Source organism: Hyla sarda, chromosome 10, assembly GCF_029499605.1.
Source record: "Hyla sarda isolate aHylSar1 chromosome 10, aHylSar1.hap1, whole genome shotgun sequence".
Classification (NCBI taxonomy): Eukaryota; Metazoa; Chordata; class Amphibia; order Anura; family Hylidae; genus Hyla; species Hyla sarda.
The window spans coordinates 102,212,598-102,236,620 of NC_079198.1; the positions used below are offsets into that span (position 1 = coordinate 102,212,598).

The 24,023-nt window shown below is 45.3% G+C and overlaps 1 long non-coding RNA gene across 2 annotated transcripts in view; it reads right to left on the bottom strand.

The window, feature by feature from the left end:
- The window catches only part of LOC130293527 (uncharacterized), a 94,203-nt gene that overhangs the window by 46,181 nt on the left and 23,999 nt on the right, over positions 1–24,023 (bottom strand). For both annotated transcript variants that reach the window (XR_008848238.1, XR_008848237.1), the window contains exon 2: positions 15,486–15,613. This is a non-coding gene — a long non-coding RNA (uncharacterized LOC130293527). The remainder of the gene's footprint in view (positions 1–15,485; positions 15,614–24,023) is intronic.

Genomic DNA, 24,023 nt, shown 5'->3' on the forward strand with positions numbered 1-24,023 from the left:
TCGAGGACATTGTGCGCTCATCCAGTCTAATACATCACTCTGTGACCTCTCCAACTTTTCTTTTTACCTTCGCTAAATGCATGCCGAGGTTGTGCCAAGCTTGAGAAATACAAGCATACCAACCACGGCTGGCAAACCGTGATATTCATTCATTCAATCGCTTGTGTTCTGCACATATAACTGTAATACGCTCTGATCCAAGTACACTCTCGATGCCCCCCTCTTTTTAGGCATTAGAGTATCAGAGAATCTCCGTCAGATTGTATATTTAACTCAAGCACCTGATATTGTCATTAATTGAAATCCTCAAGGACAAAGAATGGAGACCGGAATATAAATGGGCCACCCTGGATGTGTCCGCATTAAATTCGAATATTCCCCACCACACAGGTGTGGAAGTCATCCGTAACATCCTGGAGAACAACACCTCAATACTGCATGAACAAAAACTTTTCATCACAGACAGCATAAACTTCATATTGCACCATAATTACTTCAAACTCAATTCCATTTTTTTCAAATCACGGGGACCGCCATGGGAATCCGTTTTGCGCCATCTTTCGCAAACATATATGGGGGCCTTTGAGGATGGCCTTATCTACAGCAGTCACCACCGGAAACAAAACATTGTCATGTACAAACGGTACAGACAAACTCTTATTTATTTGGAATGGCACAGAGGAGGATTTTCAGATGTTCACCGAGCACCTTAATAAGAACAAATGGAACCTGAAGGTCTCTGGCAAATGCGATGCAACCAAAATCGAGTATTTGGAACTGGAATTATCCTCAGTAGGCAACACAATCATCACTACCATCAAGGAAGTCGACTGTAACAGTTTACTAGACTTCACTAGCAACCATTATAGAAAACAGAAGCTCAACATTCCATTTGGACAATTCTTTAGAGTCCAAAGGAATTGCTCTCGAGTATGTGACTTTATAAAGCAGAGTAAAATCCATCAAGACCCGACTGAAAGACAAAGGATACCCTGCCAAGATTATTAAGGCAGAATACCAGAAGGCCTTAAAAATTAAAAGAGGGGAACAATCAACCAAAGGAAAGACTACAACTAACAAAAAGAAAAACTACAATCAATACAGAACCAAGCAATACCACTATAGACAACAACAGCATATAAAAAATAGGACAAGATTCCTATCATCTCAATTTTATCACTAGATACTAAGCCCCCCAGAATATTATCCAGAATATTAAGACCAAACATTGGGACATTTTACTCCACGATCCGTATCTGAAGAATCTCATTTCTACAGCCACCAGAATCATATACAGAAGAGCCACGACCATCAAGAATACGATAGCCCCGAGTCAGTTGAAGGATATCAGGAACACAGGAACAAGAAATCCCCGGACAGGTACTCCAGGATGTTTTAGGTGCAACCTACGGCTGTGCAAACAATGCCCAAACCTGGCCAATAGAACCACATGTATCAAGAGCAACGCCACCGATGAAACATTTTAGATCCACAACAGGATGGACTGATCCTCAACTCACATGATTTATCTATTGGAATGCACTTGTGGCCTGTGGCAATATATTGGGAGGACCACCCAACAACTCAGGAGTCCCATGAATAAGCACAGATTCAATATCACCCATAACTCCCCCAAACACAGCGTGTCATGTCACACAACAGTTGTTTCAGAGACTTCACAGTTACCGCAATTGAACAAATTCAGAAGGACAGTGATAACAGGTTCAACAGGCTTAAGAAAAGAGAGACCTATTGGATCTACAGAGTTAACACATTGAGCCCCCTTTTGCTTAACGAATGCCTAGATAACATCTTTTAACCCATTAAACATCTATCAAATATCCATGTGCTATACACATATACATACCTGCAAACCTCAGCGTTCATCGAATGTCACCTCTCCAAAAAAATTCTGCCATACACAAAGATCTTACACTACTCCAGCAACTGCGGTGCCCAAATATCATTATTGCATCTTGCACTGTGCGTGAGAATAATACACAGGCGAACTGATCCTACGAAAACTACTAACGGGCATGCTGGGATTTACAGTCAGCACTGCGCGTGAGACCCATGCTGCCTGATCCTACAAAAAATACCAATGGGCATGCTGGGACTTACAGTCAGCATCCCCTCATGCACACGATCCGCACTAATAACCTTATCTAACATACTCCATCAGCCCTACTGTCACGATTCGGCTGGCAGGAGGTGGATCCTCTGTGCCAGAGAGGGATTGGCGTGGATCGTGCTAGTGGACCGGTTCTAAGTTACTACTGGTATTCACCAGAGCCCGCCGCAAAGCGGGATGGTCTTGCAGCGGCGGTAGTAACCAGGTCGTATCCACTAGCAATGGCTCAACCTCTCTGAGTGCTGAAGATAGGCGCGGTACAAGGGAGTAGACAAGAGCAAGGTCGGACGTAGCAGAAGGTCGGGGCAGGCAGCAAGGATCGTAGTCAGGGGCAACGGCAGGAGGTCTGGAACACAGGCTAGGAACATACAAGGAAACGCTTTCACTGGCACAATGGCAACAAGATCCGGCGAGGGAGTGCAGGGGAAGTGAGGTATACATAGGGAGTGCACAGGTGAACACACTAATTAGACCAACTGCGCCAATCAGTGGCGCAGTGGCCCTTTAAATCGCAGAGACCCGGCGCGCGCGCGCCCTAGGGAGCGGGGCCGCGCGCGCCGGGACAGGACCGACGGAGAGCGAGTCAGGTACGGGAGCCGGGGTGCGCATCGCGAGCGGGCGCCACCCGCATCGCGAATCGCATCCCGGCTGGGGGCGGTATCGCAGCGCACCCGGTCAGTAGATCTGACCGGGGAGCTGCAGTAGCGAGGATGTTGCGAGCGCTCCGGGGGGGAGCGGGGACCCGGAGCGCTCGGCGTAACAGTACCCCCCCCCTTGGGTCTCCCCCTCTTCTTGGAGCCTGAGAACCTGAGGACCAGACTTTTGTCTAGGATGTTGTCCTCAGGTTCCCAGGATCTCTCTTCAGGACCACAGCCCTCCCAATCAACCCAAAAATTTTTTTTCCCTCTGACCGTCTTGGAGGCCAGTATCTCCTTCACGGAGAAGATGTCAGAAGAACCGGAAACAGGAGTGGGAGAAACAAGTTTGGGAGAGAAACGGTTGATGATGAGTGGTTTAAGGAGAGAGACATGAAAGGCATTGGGAATACGAAGAGAAGGAGGAAGAAGAACTTTGTAAGAGACAGGATTAATTTGGCACAAGAATTTGAAAGGACCCAGATAGCGTGGTCCCAGTTTGTAACTGGGGACACGGAAGCGGACATATTTAGCGGAGAGCCATACCTTGTCTCCGGGAGCAAAAATGGGGGAAGCTCTTCTTTTCTTATCGGCAAACTTTTTCATGCGAGATGAAGCCTGTAAAAGAGAATTTTGGGTCTCTTTCCATATGGTGGAAAGATCACGAGTCACTTCATCCACAGCGGGCAAACCAGAGGGCAAGGGAGTAGGGAGGGGGGGAAGAGGGTGACGGCCGTACACCACGAAAAATGGGGATTTAGCAGAAGATTCAGAGACTCTGAAGTTGTACGAGAATTCGGCCCATGGTAGAAGATCTGCCCAGTCATCCTGGCGGGAGGAAACAAAATGCCGTAAATAGTCACCCAGGACCTGGTTAATTCTTTCTACTTGCCCTTTGGATTGAGGATGATAAGCAGAAGAGAAGTTTAATTTAATCTTGAGTTGTTTACAGAGAGCCCTCCAGAATTTTGACACGAATTGGACGCCTCTATCCGAGACGATCTGCGTGGGCAAACCGTGAAGACGAAAAATGTGTACAAAAAATTGTTTTGCCAACTGAGGCGCTGAAGGAAGACCAGGAAGAGGAATAAAATGTGCCATCTTGGAAAATCGATCAACAACCACCCAAACAACAGTGTTGCCACGGGATGGGGGTAAGTCTGTAATAAAGTCCATACCAATCAGAGACCAAGGCTGTTCGGGGACAGGCAGAGGATGAAGGAGACCAGCAGGCTTCTGGCGAGGAGTCTTATCCCGGGCACAGACAGTACAGGCCCGCACAAAATCAACAACATCCGTCTCCAGAGTCGGCCACCAATAGAAACGAGAGATGAGTTGCAAGGACTTTTTGATGCCCGCATGGCCTGCGAGGTGGGAGGAGTGACCCCATTTGAGAATCCCGAGACGTTGGCGTGGAGAAACGAAGGTCTTCCCTGGAGGAGTTTGCCTGATGGAGACTGGAGAAGTGGAGATCAGACAGTCAGGAGGAATGATGTGTTGCGGAGAGACCTCTACTTCCGAGGCATCCGAGGAACGAGAGAGAGCATCGGCCCTAATGTTCTTGTCGGCAGGGCGAAAATGAATTTCAAAGTTAAAACGGGCAAAGAACAACGACCACCTGGCCTGACGAGGATTCAGCCGTTGGGCAGACTGGAGATAGGAGACATTCTTGTGATCGGTGTAAATGATAACTGGAAATTTTGATCCCTCCAGCAGATGCCTCCATTCCTCAAGTGCCAATTTAATGGCCAGTAGTTCTCGATCCCCGATGGAGTAGTTCCTCTCCGCCGGAGAGAAGGTCCTAGAAAAAAAACCACAAGTAACAGCATGCCCGGAAGAATTTTTTTGTAGAAGGACCGCTCCAGCTCCCACTGAGGAGGCATCAACCTCCAATAGGAAGGGTTTAGATGGGTCAGGTCTGGAGAGCACGGGAGCAGAAGAAAAGGCAGACTTGAGCCGTTTAAATGCGTCTTCCGCTTGGGGAGACCAGGACTTAGGATTAGCATTCTTCTTGGTTAAAGCCACGATAGGAGCCACAATAGTGGAAAAATGTGGAATAAATTGTCTGTAATAATTGGCGAACCCCAAAAAACGTTGGATGGCACGGAGTCCGGAGGGGCGTGGCCAATCTAAGACGACAGAGAGTTTATCTGGGTCCATTTGTAGTCCCTGGCCAGAGACCAAGTATCCTAGGAAAGGAAGAGATTGACATTCAAACAGACATTTCTCCATTTTGGCATAAAGGTGATTGTCTCGAAGTCTCTGAAGAACCATGCGGACATGCTGGCGATGTTCTTCTAAGTTGGCAGAAAAAATCAGAATATCGTCCAGATACACAACAACACAGGAATATAAGAGATCACGAAAAATTTCATTAACAAAATCTTGGAAGACGGCAGGGGCGTTGCACAGGCCAAAGGGCATGACTAGATACTCAAAGTGTCCATCTCTGGTGTTAAATGCAGTTTTCCATTCGTCCCCCTCCCTGATGCGGATGAGATTATAAGCACCTCTTAAGTCCAGTTTGGTAAAGATGTGGGCACCTTGAAGGCGATCAAAGAGTTCTGAGATAAGAGGTAGGGGGTAGCGGTTCTTTACCGTGATTTTATTAAGTCCGCGGTAATCAATGCAAGGACGTAGGGAGCCATCTTTTTTGGACACAAAGAAAAATCCAGCTCCGGCAGGAGAGGAGGATTTGCGGATAAACCCCTTTTTAAAATTTTCCTGGATGTATTCAGACATAGCAAGAGTCTCTGGGGCGGACAGAGGATAAATTCTGCCCCGGGGTGGAGTAGTGCCCGGGAGGAGGTCAATAGGACAGTCATAAGGCCTGTGAGGAGGTAAAGTCTCAGCTTGTTTTTTGCAAAAGACGTCAGCATAGTCCATATAAGCCTTAGGGAGACCGGTTACAGGGGGACCCACAGGGTCACGGCAGGGAGTACTGGGAACCGGTTTAAGGCAGTCCTTGAAACAAGAAGTACCCCAGCTCTTGATCTCTCCTGTGGACCAATCAAGGGTTGGGGAATGGCGTTGAAGCCACGGTAGTCCAAGGAGAATTTCGGAAGTGCAATTGGAGAGGACCAAAAACTCAATTTTTTCGTGATGGGGTCCGATGCACATTAGGAGGGGCTCCGTGCGGTAACGCACGGTACAGTTCAATCTTTCATTGTTAACACAATTGATGTAGAGGGGTCTGGCGAGACTGGTCACCGGGATGTTGAACCTGTTGATGAGAGAGGCCAAAATAAAATTTCCTGCAGATCTGGAATCCACGAAGGCCATAGTAGAGAAGGAGAAGGTAGAGGCAGATATCCGCACAGGCACAGTAAGGCGTGGAGAAGCAGAGTTGACATCAAGAACTGTCTCACCTTTGTGCGGAGTCAGCGTACGTCTTTCCAGGCGGGGAGGACGGATAGGACAATCCTTCAGGAAGTGTTCGGTACCGGCACAGTACAGGCAAAGATTCTCCATGCGGCGTCGTGTCCTCTCTTGAGGTGTCAAGCGAGACCGGTCAACTTGCATAGCCTCCACGGCGGGAGGCACAGGAACGGATTGCAGAGGACCAGAGGAGAGAGGAGCCGGGGAGAAAAAACGCCTCGTGCGAACAAAGTCCATATCCTGGCGGAGCTCCTGACGCCTTTCGGAAAAACGCATGTCAATGCGAGTGGCTAGATGAATGAGTTCATGCAGGTTAGCAGGAATTTCTCGTGCGGCCAGAACATCTTTAATGTTGCTGGATAGGCCTTTTTTAAAGGTCGCGCAGAGGGCCTCATTATTCCAGGATAATTCGGAAGCAAGAGTACGGAATTGGATGGCGTACTCGCCAACGGAAGAATTACCCTGGACCAGGTTCAGCAGGGCAGTCTCAGCAGAAGAGGCTCGGGCAGGTTCCTCAAAGACACTTCGAATTTCCGAGAAGAAGGAGTGTACAGAGGCAGTGACGGGGTCATTGCGGTCCCAGAGCGGTGTGGCCCATGACAGAGCTTTCCCAGACAGAAGGCTGACTACGAAAGCCACCTTAGACCTTTCAGTAGGAAACTGGTCCGACATCATCTCCAAGTGCAGGGAACATTGCGGAAGAAAGCCACGGCAAAACTTAGAGTCCCCATCAAATTTATCCGGCAAGGATAGTCGTAGGCCGGAAGCGGCCACTCGCTGCGGAGGAGGTGCAGGAGCTGGCGGAGGAGATGATTGCTGAAGCTGTGGTAGTAGCTGCTGTAGCATCACGGTCAGTTGAGACAGCTGGTGGCCTTGTTGCGCTATCTGCTGCGACTGCTGGGCGACCACCGTGGTGAGGTCGGCGACAACTGGCAGTGGAACTTCAGCGGGATCCATGACCGGATCTACTGTCACGATTCGGCTGGCAGGAGGTGGATCCTCTGTGCCAGAGAGGGATTGGCGTGGACCGTGCTAGTGGACCGGTTCTAAGTTACTACTGGTATTCACCAGAGCCCGCCGCAAAGCGGGATGGTCTTGCAGCGGCGGTAGTAACCAGGTCGTATCCACTAGCAACGCCTCAACCTCTCTGACTGCTGAAGATAGGCGCGGTACAAGGGAGTAGACAAGAGCAAGGTCGGACGTAGCAGAAGGTCGGGGCAGGCAGCAAGGATCGTAGTCAGGGGCAACGGCAGGAGGTCTGGAACACAGGCTAGGAACATACAAGGAAACGCTTTCACTGGCACAATGGCAACAAGATCCGGCGAGGGAGTGCAGGGGAAGTGAGGTATACATAGGGAGTGCACAGGTGAACACACTAATTAGACCAACTGCGCCAATCAGTGGCGCAGTGGCCCTTTAAATCGCAGAGACCCGGCGCGCGCGCGCCCTAGGGAGCGGGGCCGCGCGCCGGGACAGGACCGACGGAGAGCGAGTCAGGTACGGGAGCCGGGGTGCGCATCGCGAGCGGGCGCCACCCGCATCGCGAATCGCATCCCGGCTGGGGGCGGTATCGCAGCGCACCCGGTCAGTAGATCTGACCGGGGCGCTGCAGTAGCGAGGATGTTGCGAGCGCTCCGGGGGGGAGCGGGGACCCGGAGCGCTCGGCGTAACACCTACTGACCGATCAGAAGTCAGAAGTGTCAAATCAGTACCCTGCGGTCATCTAAGCCTTTCATCCCTCTGCTGTACACATTGGCCAAACATAACTGACCAGTGCAACATTTCAAAATTTTATATATATATATATATATATATATATATATATATATATATATATATATATATATATATATATATATGATAAGTATTTACCTCAGGGAGAGGCTACCACTTCTGGTGTGACGGAGCTTCAAAAGGCCAATTAGCACTCCGCGGGCATTCTGGGTAAGGGAATATGCAAAGCAGCTCATTACGCCACCTTTTCAGGAAGTGTTCCCTGGTATCAGCTTGGCTCCTGTTACGGAATATAAAAAGCTGATCGGGATTTATGCCAAGCCAGACTACTCCCCCAAAAGGGAAGTTTCTACCCATCTGCAGACAGCTGTTTCGTCGTGTTTGCCACTCGTCAGTACAGAGCAGGGTGATCTGGCTTGGCTGAGGTGAGAGGCCTAAGTTTTAGTTATAGACAAACACAATCTAATTAAACTAATAACAGACAAATAGTTGTACTGTTTGTGTATTTTAGTGAACATATTGACCCTGATTTACTATTGTAAACCCAAACCGTTTTGTGGCGTTGTGCGGCAGAATTTGGTCAAACTGTGTCTGCGCCATAATTTGCACCAAAAAAAATGTAAAAGCCCGACCAACTCTCCATTTTACTCAGAAAACAAAAAAGTGGTGTGGCTACCAAAAAGTGGGTATGTCCCGGACATTTTCAAAAAATCTCAACATATTTACTAAGGTTTCCAATGAAAATGTGGTGGATTTTGAGCTCTGGAAAATGCCACAGGTCAGAGTAATTGTAAAAAAAAAAAAAAAAAAGGCCAAAACGCAGGGAAACAGTTAATACCGTGCTCTTCATAAATCAGGGCAATTAAATAAACATTTAGAATGCAGGTAAGTGAATGCCTGACTTTAAAGGGGCATATCAAATATTTTTTTATATCAACTGGCTCCAGAAAGTTAAACAGATTTTTAAATTACTTCTATAAAAAAATCTTAATCCTTCCAATAATTATCAGCTGCTGAAGTTGAGTTGTTCTTTTCTGTCTGGCAACAGTGCTCTCTGCTGGTCTCGGGAACTGCACAGAGTAGAAGAGGTTTGTTAGGAGGATTTGCTTCTACTCTGGACTGTTCCTGAGTTTTTTCCTGGATAACCCCTTTAACAATCTGTAGATTCACCTTTAGCATTCACCATCTCCACCATATGTTTCTTGTAGCTGCAAATAAGTAATGCACAGTGTTGACAAATAGTTTTCAGCCATTGCTCCCTGCAAATGTGTTTCTGTTCATTAATAATAAGAAGCATTGCATGCACAGATCTCAACAAGTTATGCTACAGGAAAGGTCAAGACTTGGCCATTCCAAAACAAAACTAATTTTCTAAAGAATCAATGTGGTTTACACTACTGCTTCCAATGCTGAAAAGTAGTGTTCTATAGTCATGGCACTATATACTGGCATGACTGTCTCGTGTAATTGAATAACAATATGCAGCTGGAGGGTCACTTTAATGGACTCCTATATTGATATGTTGTCTGGTTCTGGCAAATAGAAGTAAGATGTGCCTACTGAAAATTTTAGTCCAGTCATTAGTGTCCTGTCTCTAATGTCCCCTTGAAAGAATACATCCTTCATTGGTGACCTTCATGGTGACATAAGCTTGCATTCCCTTTAGAGCTTTCTGTGCAAGTCATCTCTTTGCTTTGGGTACATGGGGCGGATTTCCTGTAAGCCATATGACACAGACTTCTCATTAAATCAAACTGTATTCATTCCAAGAGACTGTCTGTACTGCAAGGACTGCATGTGAATGTGAACAATATGATATTGTAGCTAAAATTTCAAGGGGTTTAGCTAAAAATGGAAAGAAAAGAAATACCAAATTTCCTACAGTTAGAAACAGTCCCCATATGAGTTACAATTTTCCTTTATACAGTGAGTCTTTGTCTACCTGCATATATATGGTAAACCAATTTAAATTTAAGTGCCCTACCTAGAATGACTAGTGTCTGAAATACTGTACAGTTTGGAACTAGGCTGAAATATAGACTATCCTGGGCAAGATGAGAGGGTCTGTCTGAATGCCATGTAGTGACTCATGTCTCAAGAGGGCAGGACATGATTTTAGTGCAGGACATGATTTAATGAAAAAAAAAAGCCTATTTATGTTACCATTGTTATCCCCAGTGAACTGAATGGGAGTATTACACGAGTTGACATTAGTTCAAGAATTCTGGTTATTATATTTATAATAGTTATGCAGCAATATGTCAATGCATGTTTTGCATACCATATTTTATGTGTGCATGTAATTGTGTCTTAAAAGATCCCCAGGATCTGCCATAAATGTCTGATAGATGCAGGTATCACCTCTGGGACCCGCACCTATCTTGAAAACAAGGACCCCCAGGTCCCATTCAGCTTGTTTTTTAGTTGCTGAATACAGCTGAGCAGGTTGTTTATGCAATTTACGTAATTCCATTAAAGGAGTAGTCTAGTGCAGACTATTTAAACTCCGTTGTGTCCGGGCTGAAAAAAAAATTTAAATAAACTTTCACTTACCTTCCTGCGTTCCCCCGGAGCACCGCTACAGCTGATTGGTCTTCCAGCCCCGTCTTCTTCCATGTGCACGGATCATCACACGCCGCTCAGCCTATCACTGGCCGCAGCGATGTCCCGCCTCTGCCGGATCCTGTGGATCCATGTTTGAGTTCTGAATATGATGGAAGGTTATGGAACAGGCACATGTAACTGGTACATGGTAAATTAGTCAGCACAGTCAAAGTTTCCTTTAGCCCCCTAAAGGGGTACTCCGGTGCTTAGACATCTTATCCCCTATCCAAAGGATAGGGGATAAGATGCCTGATCGCAGGAGTTGCGCCGCTGGGGACCCCCTGTGATCTTGCATGCGGCACCCTGTTTATATTCAGTCCCCGGAGCGTGTTCGCTCCGGGTCTGATTACCGGCGACCACAGGGCCGACGGCATGTGACGTCACGCCTCCGCCCCCGTGTGATGTCACACTCCGCCCCTCAATGCAAGCCTATGGGAGGGGGCGTGACAGCAATGGGAGGGAGCGTGACATCACATGGGGGCAGAGGCGTGACGTCACACGCCGTCGGCCCTGTGGTCACTCTCCGGGGACTGATTATAAACGGGGTGCCGCGTGCAAGATCACGGGGGTCCCCAGCGGCAGGACTCCCGCGATCAGGCATCTTATTCCCTATCCTTTAGATAGGGGATAAGATGTCTAAGCACTGGTGTACCCCTTTAAAGTGCATCTTTCATCTCCATATGAGGTACAGACTCAGAGCTGTTCACCTCAGCAGTTAGAGCATATGGAGATGGGACAAATGTTACCTTTGTTTAGTGTCGGCACCGTTTTTAAACTTATATTACCCTTGTTTTCTAATCCAGCCAAATAGTCAGATAGGTTGGTCACAGTAGCATGCCTTCTATCTGGCTGAGACAAAATACAGGAAGTGTGGGTGCGAGACAAGATTGGATCTGTGACACACCCCTGGCTCACAGAGAAGACTGATTGACAAGCATGTTACAAAGCCTCATTGCACAGAGCAGCCAATTATCAGCTCTGAGGAGTAAGGGAGGAAGTTTTCACATGAAATGTGAGAGCAAGCAAAGGAATGCAGACCTCCTCCTCAGTGAACTGCATGCAGTGGGAGAAACATTAACAAGAGATTTAGAAGCCATAGAAGAATGAACACCAAGATTAAAGCACAATGACAGGATCAGCATCAGTTTTTTTATGTCTTGTGACAGGCACAGGTTAAAGTGCATCTGTCACCTCTCTATGAGGTACTGAGCAGCACACTATAGCAGTAATTGCATAAGGACTTAAAAAGAAACAGTACATATGGTTATTGTGGCTGCGATTTGTACATTTATTTTCCCTTTGTTTTCTGATCCAGCCAGTCAAAGAAACCAGCTAGGGAGTAAGCCTTTTCCCCCACCTTGACCCGCACGATTAATGTACAGGGCTTCATGCTGGAAGCTGGAACAGGGCAGTGGTGTGCCGTTGCGAGTCTGCTGCAATCTCCGACTGTGCGTCTGAATTAGAAAACGGAGGCAATATAAACTTACTAATCGTGGCCACACTTAACAAATGTACTGTTTAGCCTACTCTCCTTATGCAATTATTGCTGTGGTGTGCAGCTCCGTACATCGTACAGAGGGGACCAATGCACTATAAAGTGTACCTGTCACAATATAAATCCTGGTTTAATCCCTTTATGGCTCCCAATTCTCTTATTTATGTTTCTCACACTGCATGCAGTTCACTAAGGAGGGGGCAGTCCCTTGATTGCTCTCACATTTCATGTGGGAACTTTCTCCCTCACTCCTCAAAGCAGAAAATCAACTGCTCTGTACACTGAGGCTCACACAGCAGGCTAGTACACAGGAGCACACCCCCAGCTCACACAGCAGGCTAGTACACAGGAGCATGCACAGAGCACTGTTGTCTTGCCTACACTTCCTGTATTTTGTCTTGGTACAGACACACACACACACACACACATGCAATAGCTGAAGGGACAAGAAAGTTCAGAAAAGTGATGGGACCCTTAGTGGTAAGATGTATACAGCATTTTTTTTTACCCAAAAATATACAAATTTTTTAACTAATGTATATTACAGACCCACATTGAACAAAAAGGATACAAAATGCAAGTTGACACAGCGTACACTATTTTCAGTACTAATCCGCAGTGTTCAGACAGCACAGCTCCTTCGTGTACACACACCCATATTATATATGTATGCATATATACGGTATATAACGAAATGATCCTTGCAGCACACCCGTAAAGTGCAAACAGTGAAGGTTTATTAACCCATCAGGACAATACAACGTTTCAGCAGCATCACACCGCCATTCTCAAGCATGATGCTTGAGAATGGCGGCGTGATGCTTCTGAAACGTTGTATTGTCCTCATGGGTTAATAAACCTTCAATGTTTGCAATTTACAGGTGTGCTGCAAGGATCATTTTGTTTTGGATCTACTTTCATGGTCTGCGATTGGGACCGTGTACCTTACCTGCCTGCACCCCAAGATCCCTGGACTTTTCTTTGGTTGTGCTGCCTCTACAGCTTCTTGTATGTATGGGTGTCGGATTCAGGTACTTCACCGCCTTAACCACTTAACGACATGCGCAAATGTACGGCCCTGCATAGTGTCACTTAGCGCCATACATTTATGGTATGGCTGTGATGCGAGCGCAGGAGATGCTGCCGCGGACCCGCCGGTAATGGCGGACATGAGCGATCGCGCTGATGTCTTCCATTAACCCCTCAGATGCCATGATCAATACAGATCATGGCATCTGCAACAGTATGGCATTTATAATAGCTGATCTGATCGCCGCGGCACTGCCGCGAGGATCAGATCAGCCAAGATGGCGGACAGAGGTCCCCTCACCTGCCTCCGTCCGTCTCCCGGGGTCTGCACTGATCCGCTTTTCAGCAGACCAGAGCAGAAGATCACCGATAATACTGATCAGTGCTATGCCCTATGCATAGCACTGAACAGTATTAGCAATCTAATGATTGCTATAAGTAGTCCCCTATGGGGACTAAAAAAAGTGTCAAATAAATGTAACAAAAAGTTAAAAAAAAAAGTGGGAAAAAAATGTGTAAAATCCCCTTCCCCCAATAAAGTTTTAAATCACCCCTGTTCCCCATATTAATACAAAAAAGCGTAAAAAACATAAATAATAAACATTTTTGGTATCACCGCGTGCGTAAATGTCCGAGCTATAAATATATAAGGTTAATGATCCCGTACGGCGAACGGCGTTAACGTTAAAAAAAAGTCACAAATTTCTGCTTTTTTGTCACATCAAACTGCAAAAAAATCAAAAAGTCATATATATGTAAACGTGGTACCAAAACAAACTACAGATCATGGAGCAGAAATGAGCCCTCACACATCCCTGAATACGGAAGAATCAGAAAGTTAGAGGTGGTCAAAATTGGGCAATTTTAAACATGCTGATTTTGTAAAAAAAAGTTTGAGATTTTTTTTTACAGCAGTGCAATAATAGAAAAGTATGTAACCATGGGTATCATTTTAATCATATTGACCCAGAGAATAAAGAAAACATGTAATTTTTACCGCAAAGTGTACAGCGCGAAAACAAAACCCTCCCCAAATTAGCAAAAATAGATTTTCGTTTTAATTTCCTTACACACATTTTTTTTTTGTTGGGGGGGGGGGGGGGGTTACCACACCTTTTAGGGTAAAATGTGTGATGTCATTACAAAGTACATCTGATCACGTAAAAAACAAGCCCTCATATGGGTCTGGAAATGGAAATATAAAAGAGTTATGAATTTTAGAAGGCAAAAATAAAATAAAATTGGCTGTGTCCTTAAGTTCAAAATGGGCTGTGTCCTTAAGGGGTTAATACCATGCAAATTCATATGTAGAGAGAGTCAGCATACCATGCAAATACTTAGTTTGCTGTACATACAGAGAACAGTTCTCCTCACAGCCTGATAAAGGGTCTTGGCTGAAACGTTGCTTATCGACATAAAAACAGCACGGCTGTAATTTCTGTGACATGGATTAATAAAAATCATCACTAAGCATTAGCACTTAAAATGGCAGGCTAACTCTCTTTCTACAGCTGGCTATACATTATTTTTTACTGGTTGTTGAGTCAAAGCATTTTTTTTATTTCACTAAACTTTTGACATGTGCTAAGTTTGTCTTGGACTTTATATAATGGGTCCAACTACTGCAATCAAGTAGGACTGATTGGTGAGCCGGGGAGTGAAGTGTGCTGCCATATCGAATGATTAGTGGGAGTGTCAGTGCCTGTGACATGTTAGAAGTTTAATAAATGACAAATGACAATAATGCTTTAAGGTAAGGATAGCTTTACATAAATACAGAAGCTCTAATACAAGATTGTGTCAAGGAAAGGTGTCAGCACAATGTAGGTGTGAGATTTAAAGGGGTACTCCCGTGGAAAACATTTTTATTTTATTTTTTTTGGTCAACTGGTGCCAGAAAGTTAAACAGATTTGTAAATTATTTCTATTAAAAAATCTTAAACCTTTCAGTACTTTTTAAGGGCTGTATACTACAGAGGAAATGTTTTTATTTTGGATTTCTCTTATGTCACAACCACTGTGCTCTCTGCTGACCTCTGCTGTCCATTTTAGGAACTGTCCAGAGCAGGAGAAAATCCCCATAGCAAACATATGCTGCTCTGGACAGTTCCTAAAATGGACAGCAGAGGTCAGCAGAGAGCACCGTGGTCGTGACATAAGAGAAATACAAAAAGAAAAACATTTCCTCTGTAGTATACCGCCCCTAAAAAGTACTGGAAGGAATAAGATTTTTTAATACAAGTAATTTACAAATCTGTTTAACTTTCTTGCACCAGTTGAGTAAAGAAAAAAAAAGTTTTCCACTGTAATACCCCTTTAAGTACCCTATGAGAGATAACATTTATTTTCCCTGTGATACCAGTGTAATAGGATAAATGTTGCTAGACAGGAATGATCAAACAGCTGATAAATTGCTGGCAGAGGAGGGTTATGGCATCAAACGGATGGTGTTCTAAAATGTAATCCTGCAGGCATTTACCTTTAGTGACCCAGTAACCATATGTTTAGAAGTAATCTTTTCAAGGCCAACAATGATTGACAGCTGCTTGGCTGAGTCCTAAACAACAGAATTCCCATGTGGATTCATGACTTGTAAACCTGCAACTGCTAAAAGAAAAATGCTTGGCAAAAAATGTATTTGTAGGACAGTTCTGGGCACGTATATACAATAAGAGGGTTACAGTTTGCATTAGCACAGCAATAACGATTTATGGCAGGGTTTGCACAGGACTTCAGAGAACAAAAAATAACCTGGAAAAATCACCATCTGGTATCCAGTTATACAATGCACTACAGCCCGCTTTCATGGAATCTGCAGGACATTATTTAGTTTATTTTCTGGAAAACTCCTTTAACATATACAATTAATTAGTATTAGATTTTACACCTTTGTGGGCCCAGTGCCCCCCTCTAAATTCTAATAAATTTTGAGATAATTTTTTTTAGATGCGGTAGCACACTATTACACATAATGGGGGACAAAACTTTTTGCATTACATTTTTCAAGTTTTCAACCAAAATTTTTGCAAAGAAGTTTACACCATTTAATCAAAGGGTTTAAAAAGAAAATGATCCAAGGTTTACACAATTCTCATCAGTTTTTAAAAGTGGGCCTGGTGACGTAAATTTGTTTTACATGATATTTTCAAGGGGTGAGAGTCCATTTTACATCAAAAATTTGGTGTTAATTTCCCAATCAATATTTCTGAAATATGAAAACACATTTTTGACAAATTAAATTATTATAATAAAAAACATTCTAAAGTAGTGCAGGTGACACTGACAACAACAGTACTTACCTTGTCCAGTTCTGTGCAGTCGTTCTTTGGTAATCTTCTCCAGTATTTTCTGCTCCGGGCCCGGCTTGGCACACGGGTGGAGCTTAGTGACGTCACAGCTGCTGTTCTCCAGCAGCGGGACCCAGCAGAGAGCAGCAGTGATGACTTCTTTAAGCCTGGCCATGCTCCAGGCCGGGCCCGGAGCTGAAGATACCAGAAAAGATTACCGAAGAACTACTGTACGGAATGGGACAAGGTAAGTACTGTTGTCCTCAGTGTTACCTGCACTACCTGTTGGTACCGACAGGTTAGTGCATGTGACACTGGGGAAAGATTTACTATAACCACTTAGGGACCCAGGGCATTCAGGTACGCCCCGAAGCCCTGGTACTACAAGGGAGAATAAGAAAAAAGCCCCCCCAAAATTTGTATCCAAATTTCTTCTGAGTAGGAACATACCCCATATGTGGATGTAAAGTGCTCTGCGGGCAAACTACAATACTCAGAAGAGGAGCGCGATTGGGCTTTTGGAGAGAGAATGTGTCCAAAATTGAATGCCACGTGTGTTTACAATGCCCCCATAGTGCAAGAACAGTAGACCCCCCCCACGTGGCCCCATTTTGGAAACTACACCCCTCACAGAATTTAATAAGGGGTGCAGTGAGCATTTACACCCAACAGGTGTCTGACAGATATTTGGAATAGTGGTCAGTGAAAATGAAAAAAATTATTTTTCATGTGCACAGCCCACTGTTCCAGTGGGGTGTAAATGCTCACTGCACCCCTTATTACATTCTGTGAGGGGTGTAGTTTCCAAAATGGGGACACATGTGGGGGGGGGGGATCCACTGTTCTGGCACCACTGGGGTCTTTGTAAATGCTCATGGTCCCCAGCTTACAAATTTTGGGAGGCTTTTTCTTCTATTACCCCTTGTAAAAATGAAACATTTGGGGTAGCACCAGCATTTTAGTGAAAAACTAATTTTTCATTTTAACGTTTAACTTTAGCAGAAATTTGTCAAACATCTGTGGGGTGTTAAGTCTCACTTTACCCCTTGTTATGTTCCTTGAGGGGTGTAGTTTCAAAATAGTATGCCATGTGGTTGTTTTTTTCCTGTTCTGGCACCATAGGGGCTTCCTAAATGCGCCATACCCCCCAAAAAACCATTTCAGCAAAATTTGCTTTCCAAAAGCCAAATGTGACTCCTTCTCTTCTGAGCATTGTAGTGCACCCACAGAGCAGTTTACATCCATGCATGGGGTATTTCCATACTCAAAAGAGATGGGGTCATACATTTTGTGGGGCATTTTCTCCTTTTACCCCTTGTAAAAATTTAAAATTTGGGGGAAAACCAGCATTTTAGTGAAAAAAAATTCATTTACATATCTGAATTTAATGAAAATCATCAAACACCTGTGGGTTAATAAGGCTAACTGTACCTCTTGTTACGTTCCTTGAGGGGTGTAGTTTCCAAAATAGTATCCCATGCTGTTCTGGCACCATAGGGGCTTCCTAAATGCGACATGCCCCCCAAAAACCATTTCAGCAAAATTCACTCTCCAAAATCCCATTGATGTTCCTTCCCTTCTGAGCCCTTTACTGTACCCGCCGAAAACTTGACATACACATATGAGGTATTTCCTTACTTGAGAGATATTGGGTTACCAATTTTGGGGTGCTTTTTCTCCTATTATCACTTGTAAAAATTAAAAAAACTGGGTCTACAAGAACATGCAAGTGTAAAAAAAAATTAAGATTTTGAATTTTCTCCTTCACTTTCCTGCTATTTTCACCTTAAGGACGCAGCCCTTTTTCGCAATTCTGACCACCGTCACTTTAAGCATTAATAACTCTAAGATGCTTTTACCGATTATTCTAATCCTGAGATTGCTTTTTCGTGACATATTATACTTTATTTTGGTGGTAAATTTTCGTCATTACTTTCATCCTTTCTTGGTGAAAAATCTCCAAATTTCATGAAAATTTTGAAAATGTTGCATTTTTCTAACTTTGAAACTCTCTACTTGTAAGGAAAATTGATATTCCAAATAACTTTTATATTGGTTCAAAAATACAATATGTCCACCTTATGTTGGCATCATAAAATGCACATATTTTTACTTTTAGAAAAAATTAGAGGGCTTCAAAGTAGAGCAGCAATTTTCAAAATTTTCATGAAAATTGCTAAATCTGGAGGGACAGATGTTACAGAACTACAACTCCCAGCATTCCTGGGCAGTCTAGGCATGCTGAGAGTTGTAGTTTGGCAACATCTCGAGGGCCACCGTTTGGGCACCACTGTAATAGTGGTCTCCAAACTGTGACCCTCCAGATGTTGCAAAACTACAACTCCCAGCATGCCCAGACAGACTTTGGCTGTCTGGGCATGCTGGGAGTTGCAGTTTGGCAACCACTAGGAAGGGCAACAGTAAATATCGCTTACTGCCCCCTTCCTTCTCCCATCATGCACAGCTCCCGGGATGTGACATCATCATTGAGCAGTTAGACAGAAAACTTCAGAAGCTAATAACTATTGGAAGGATTAAGATTTTTTTAATAGAAGTAATTTACAAATCTGTTTAACTTTCCGGAGCCAGTTGATATATATTGATAGATTTTTTAATAGAAGTAATTTACAAATCTGTTTAACTTTCCGGAGCTAGTTGATATATATATATAAATAAAAAGGTTTTGCCTGGAATACCCCTTTAAGGACTTTAAAACGGGGGCATATGGATACACCTGCCGTCCTTAACAGGTTAAAGGGGTATTCCAGCCAAATACATCTTATCCCCTATCCAAAGGATAGGGGATAAGATGTCTGATCGAAGGGGGCCCGCTGCTGGGGTCCCCCCACGATCTCCGTGCAGCACCCGGCTGCGTCACCAGTCTCGGAAACCTCTTTGTTTCCAGGACTGGCAACGTGACGTCACGCCATGCCCCCTCCATTCATGTCTATCAGAGACCGGTCCCAGCGGCGGGCCCCCATGATCAGACATCTTATCCCCTACTCTTTGGATAGGGGATAAGATGCATTTGGCTGGAATACCCCTTTAACCCATAGTGGACATGTAATGTACATGTAAGTCGCTGTGCTGTGGTAATTAGTGCACAGCAATGTACATGTACATTGCAGTGGGTTTACAGTTTATGAAGTGAGCACTGGAGCTATGCTCGTTTGATAGACTTTTTAGATGCAGTAGTGCACCAATTGCGGACATCAGCGATCACGTCATCCTTTAGATTCCATCATCAATACTGTTCACCACATCTAAAGTAGTAGGCTAGCTGTTTATGACTCTTACTGGATCCATTTGTATGGTCTTCCTTCTGACATTGGCCAAAAAAATGTTTTGGTTGTGCCATACATTTGAAGCTAAAATGAAAGGTGTCACTACAATTGTTCATGCAAAAAAAAAACAAGCCCTTATATAAGAGTCTGTGGATGGAAAATTGAAAGAGAACTTCCAACTCTATTTTCCTCAGTATATTATGTGGAATATCTTGTTCCCAACTGAATTTTCCGAGATTTACAATTTGGCAACTAACTGGAATTTTTGGAGCGGAAAACACCAATAGTGGCACAGGAAAACCAAAAGTGACACGAAAATGAACTCTCACATATTTTTAAAGTAAGGGACCTTTAAGAATGTGAGGAGGAAAAAATATTGATTCCTTTTGCTTTAACAGAAATTACAGTAGTTATGTCCCCCGATGTTTTTTAGTATGTTTGAAACGCAATAAAATAAACATTTTGGGGGGGCGTGTCCTGGCAGCGCATGGCGGCGGTCGCATAACTTCAGTGCTCCGCTGCTAGTCGGGCCATACTGCGGCTGAAAGCGATATTATCCTCACGGACTTTGCAAACTTTCCACCAAAAGGTACCTGAACACCTTGCCCTCCGGATGATGACTCGTAAAAGGGGTAGGAAGAGCCCGCTGAAGCTGACGGCCTTCTTCCCTGCGGCGGAGGCTTCCCAAGATGGCGCGGCCACGTCTCCTACACACCCAGGCCCGCTGCTTGCTCCGTGCGGCTCTGCATCTCCAGTGGCGGGTAGTGCATCTCCTGCCTCGTCCTCCTCTAAGCTGAGCGACGATCAAGGTACTTCTCCTGGCCTCCCTCCTAACTTGCTGTCGGGGGGGTCGTCCTCAACACCTAAGGCGCAACGGGTGCGCCTTTCCCCACAACCCCCTGGGCCTCTGGGAGCTGGAGCCCTTACCGCACCTAATGAGGCTGGGTCCCCTACCGCCCCGCTGACCAAGCATACAATGAGAGGGTTGCTGGCTGAATTGAAAAATTTCATACAGATGGACCTGACCGCTGCGGTTTCTAGCATACATAGTGAGATTTCTTCCTTGGGTCATCGCACCGCTCACATTGAAACCAAGATGGCGGAGCTCACCTCGTCCCACAATGAAGTGGTGGACTTAGCTAATACTCTGGAGGATGAGGTGACGGCACTCAGGCTAAAAATAGCCGACATGGAGGATCGGTCACGCAGAAATAACCTTAGGGTCAGAGGAGTCCCTGAAGCTATAAAGGCGGATGAGCTTAACTCTTTCCTGACTGATTTCTTCTCTCTGCTGTTACCACAGGCCTCGACCCTGGACCTTCTTATGGACAGAGTCCATAGACTTTCGAAACCGAAGTCCCTACCTACCGCAGTGCCTAGGGATGTGATTCTCCGTCTCCACTTCTTCCACATCAAGGATCAGCTTATGCTCGCTGCTCGCTCTCCTCCCTCTCTCCCGGAGAGATTTGTGGGCCTGCAATTGTTCACGGATCTATCCGCCGCCACTCTGGCGAGGCGAAGGGAATTTAGTGTGGGCGCAAGAGTCCTTAGAGATAACGACATTCCTTACAAGTGGGGATTTCCAGTGAAACTGATCATTACTAGAAACGGGACTAAGTTTGTGGTCTCCTCGCCTGAAGACTTGGAAAAGTTGTGCGCTGAATGGAACATTTCTGGATCGCACCCGCCTCCACGGTCCCAGTCTGATGCGCCGGTTGCCAGAGTTGAGGAAGAATGGAGTGTGGTTCCAAGTAGAAGGAGGAGAAATAACAAGTGATGTTTCTGCTTGTCCCTTATCTGTTTTCCATTTTGTTATCCACTGCGAGTGCCTTTCCTTCCCTTCTAGGTTCCGCATAGTGGGACTGTTCGAGACTGTTTGGGTGCTAGACATGGCATTATTGTTACGTAGCTCTTTAATTTACCCTTCAATGAGTTGATATGTGAGGTAATATTATATGCCTTGAGTTCTTTTCGGTGGCCTGACTGCTGGAGCGCTATTTGCCTGTTCCCCACTTAGGGCCCACCACATGGCCTTTATGGCTCTATATGGTACTTGTTCCCCAGTTTTTTGGTTGTCTTGTTTTATATGTTTGTTTGTCCTGTTTGTCCCATTATTGATGCCTTGGATTTTATTTTGGGAACGATGCTTATTCTATGGTGGCCGACGCCCACAGATGGAGTGTGTTTCTTCCTTCTGCTGCGTGGTCCTGTCTTTGGCTGAGACATGGACAAGCGACTCTAGCTCCATTGTTATTGATTTAATATGGGGGTTAAGGTAGTTTCAATTAATGCTAAGGGGCTAAATTCCCCTTTTAAGAGGTCGCTTGCATGGAGGGAAGCGAATCGATTGCATGCTGATGTGTTTTGTGTACAGGAGTCGCATCTGAATTCTCAGGTTGCGGCTCGCTTTGCATATAAGAAATACCCCCATATTTTCCACTCCCACGCTGTAGATAAGAAGAGAGGGGTTCTTATAGCGTTCAGGGATAGTGTAGCCCTCCAAGTACAGAAGCTAGTGGTCAGTCCGGTGGGGAGATACATTATTTTGGTGTGCATGCTTAATAACATCCAATACACCTTCGCTGTTATTTATGCGCCTAACAACAGACAATGCACTTTTCTGTACTCAGAAAAGTTAATGAGGTGGCTGGTGGTCATGTGATTTTACTGGGCGATTTTAATATGACACTGTGGCCCACTGTAGATTCCACTTCCACTAGACGTCATACAGAACCCACCGGGTTCTTTTCTGCTATCTCACGTGCAGATCTCTTTGATGTGTGGCGCTTATCGCATCCAGACTTTACTTATTTTTCCCCTGTGCACCGCATATATACTAGAATTGATTATGTCCTGGTGTCTCGCTCTTTGCTACCGATTGTTGACACTGCCACCATCCATCCCATTGAATGGTCTGACCACTCCCCCATTAGCTTTATGATTAGAGAAGCGTACAGGCATCACCCTGCTCCCTTATGGAGATTGAACCCTCTGGTTCTTACTACACCTGAGTACGCTGACGCCACTAACCACATGATCCCCATGTTCTTTGGGGTGAACGACACAGGAGACACTTCTGACCCTATGCTCTGGTGCTCCTTCAAGGCGACTATTAGGGGTAATTTCATCAGTCAGACGGCCCATGACAGGAAACACAAACGACAGTTGACCTTAGACCTGCAGCAGACGCTGGCTGACCTACACAGACGTAACAAATAGTCATATTCCCCAGATATAGCGCTGGAAATTTCACAGATACAGGCTAGGCTTCACTCTTTGTCACTCCACTCGCATGAATCAGCGCTTCGGCGACTAAAGATGTCCTACTACTGGCAGGGCAACAAGGCTAGTTCCCTGCTAGCCAAGCAGCTGAAGAAGAGGGTAACTAGGACTAGAATTTCCTACATTACTAGGCATGATGGTGCTGAGATTGCTGACCCAAGAGGCATTGCTAACTGCTTTGCCCATTTCTATGACCACTTGTATAATCTTAGTAATGACAGCCAGACTCAGCAGCCCACACCTGCCGCAATATCCACATTTCTGTCCTCTGTTTCTCTCCCCTCCCTTTCATCAGAACATATTGCGATCCTAGATTCCCCGTTTACCGAGGAGGAGGTGCTCTCCTCTATTAAATTGTTGAAGTTATCTAAGTCCCCGGGCCCAGATGGGATGACTAATGAGTTTTATAAAACATTCGGCCCCCTGCTAGCCCCTTTCTTAACCAGAACCTTTAATGATATTGCTAAGATGGGACGTCCCCCAACCGAAATGTTGGAAGCAATGGTTGTGACTATCCCTAAACCGGGCAAGTCTTTAGATAATGTAGCGAATTACAGACTCATTTCGCTTCTCAACAGCGATATAAAACTTTATGCGATGGTCTTGGCTTCCCGTTTGAACGCTGTACTGCCCTGCCTGGTGGATAGAGACCAGGTGGGTTTTGTTATGGGTCGTCAGACCCTAGATGGCACTAGGCGCTTTCTGGACGTCATTGCCAACGCGCACGCCTGTCGGACGCCTTCTCTGCTTCTCTCTTTGGACGCGGAGAAGGCGTTCGACAGGGTGCACTGGGGATACCTACATGCAGTCTTGGATAAATTCGGCTTCCCCCCCAATGTTATTACGGCCATTATGGCTCTCTATACCTCACCCTCTACCAGGGTATATACTGGTGGCAGCCTATCAGATAGGTTTACTCTTAGCAATGGCACTAGACAAGGGTGCCCCCTGTCCCCCTTGATTTTTACCCTGATTATGGAGCCCTTTGCTCAACACATTAGAGAATCGCACCACATTAAGGGGATCCAGATAGGGTCAGTTGAACATCGTATCGGCCTGTTCGCCGATGACGTGTTGCTCTGCCTCTCCGACCCACAGGTCTCCTTGGACTCGGTGATGCGGATCATACATGACTTTAGCTCGGTGAGCTACTATAAGATCAAC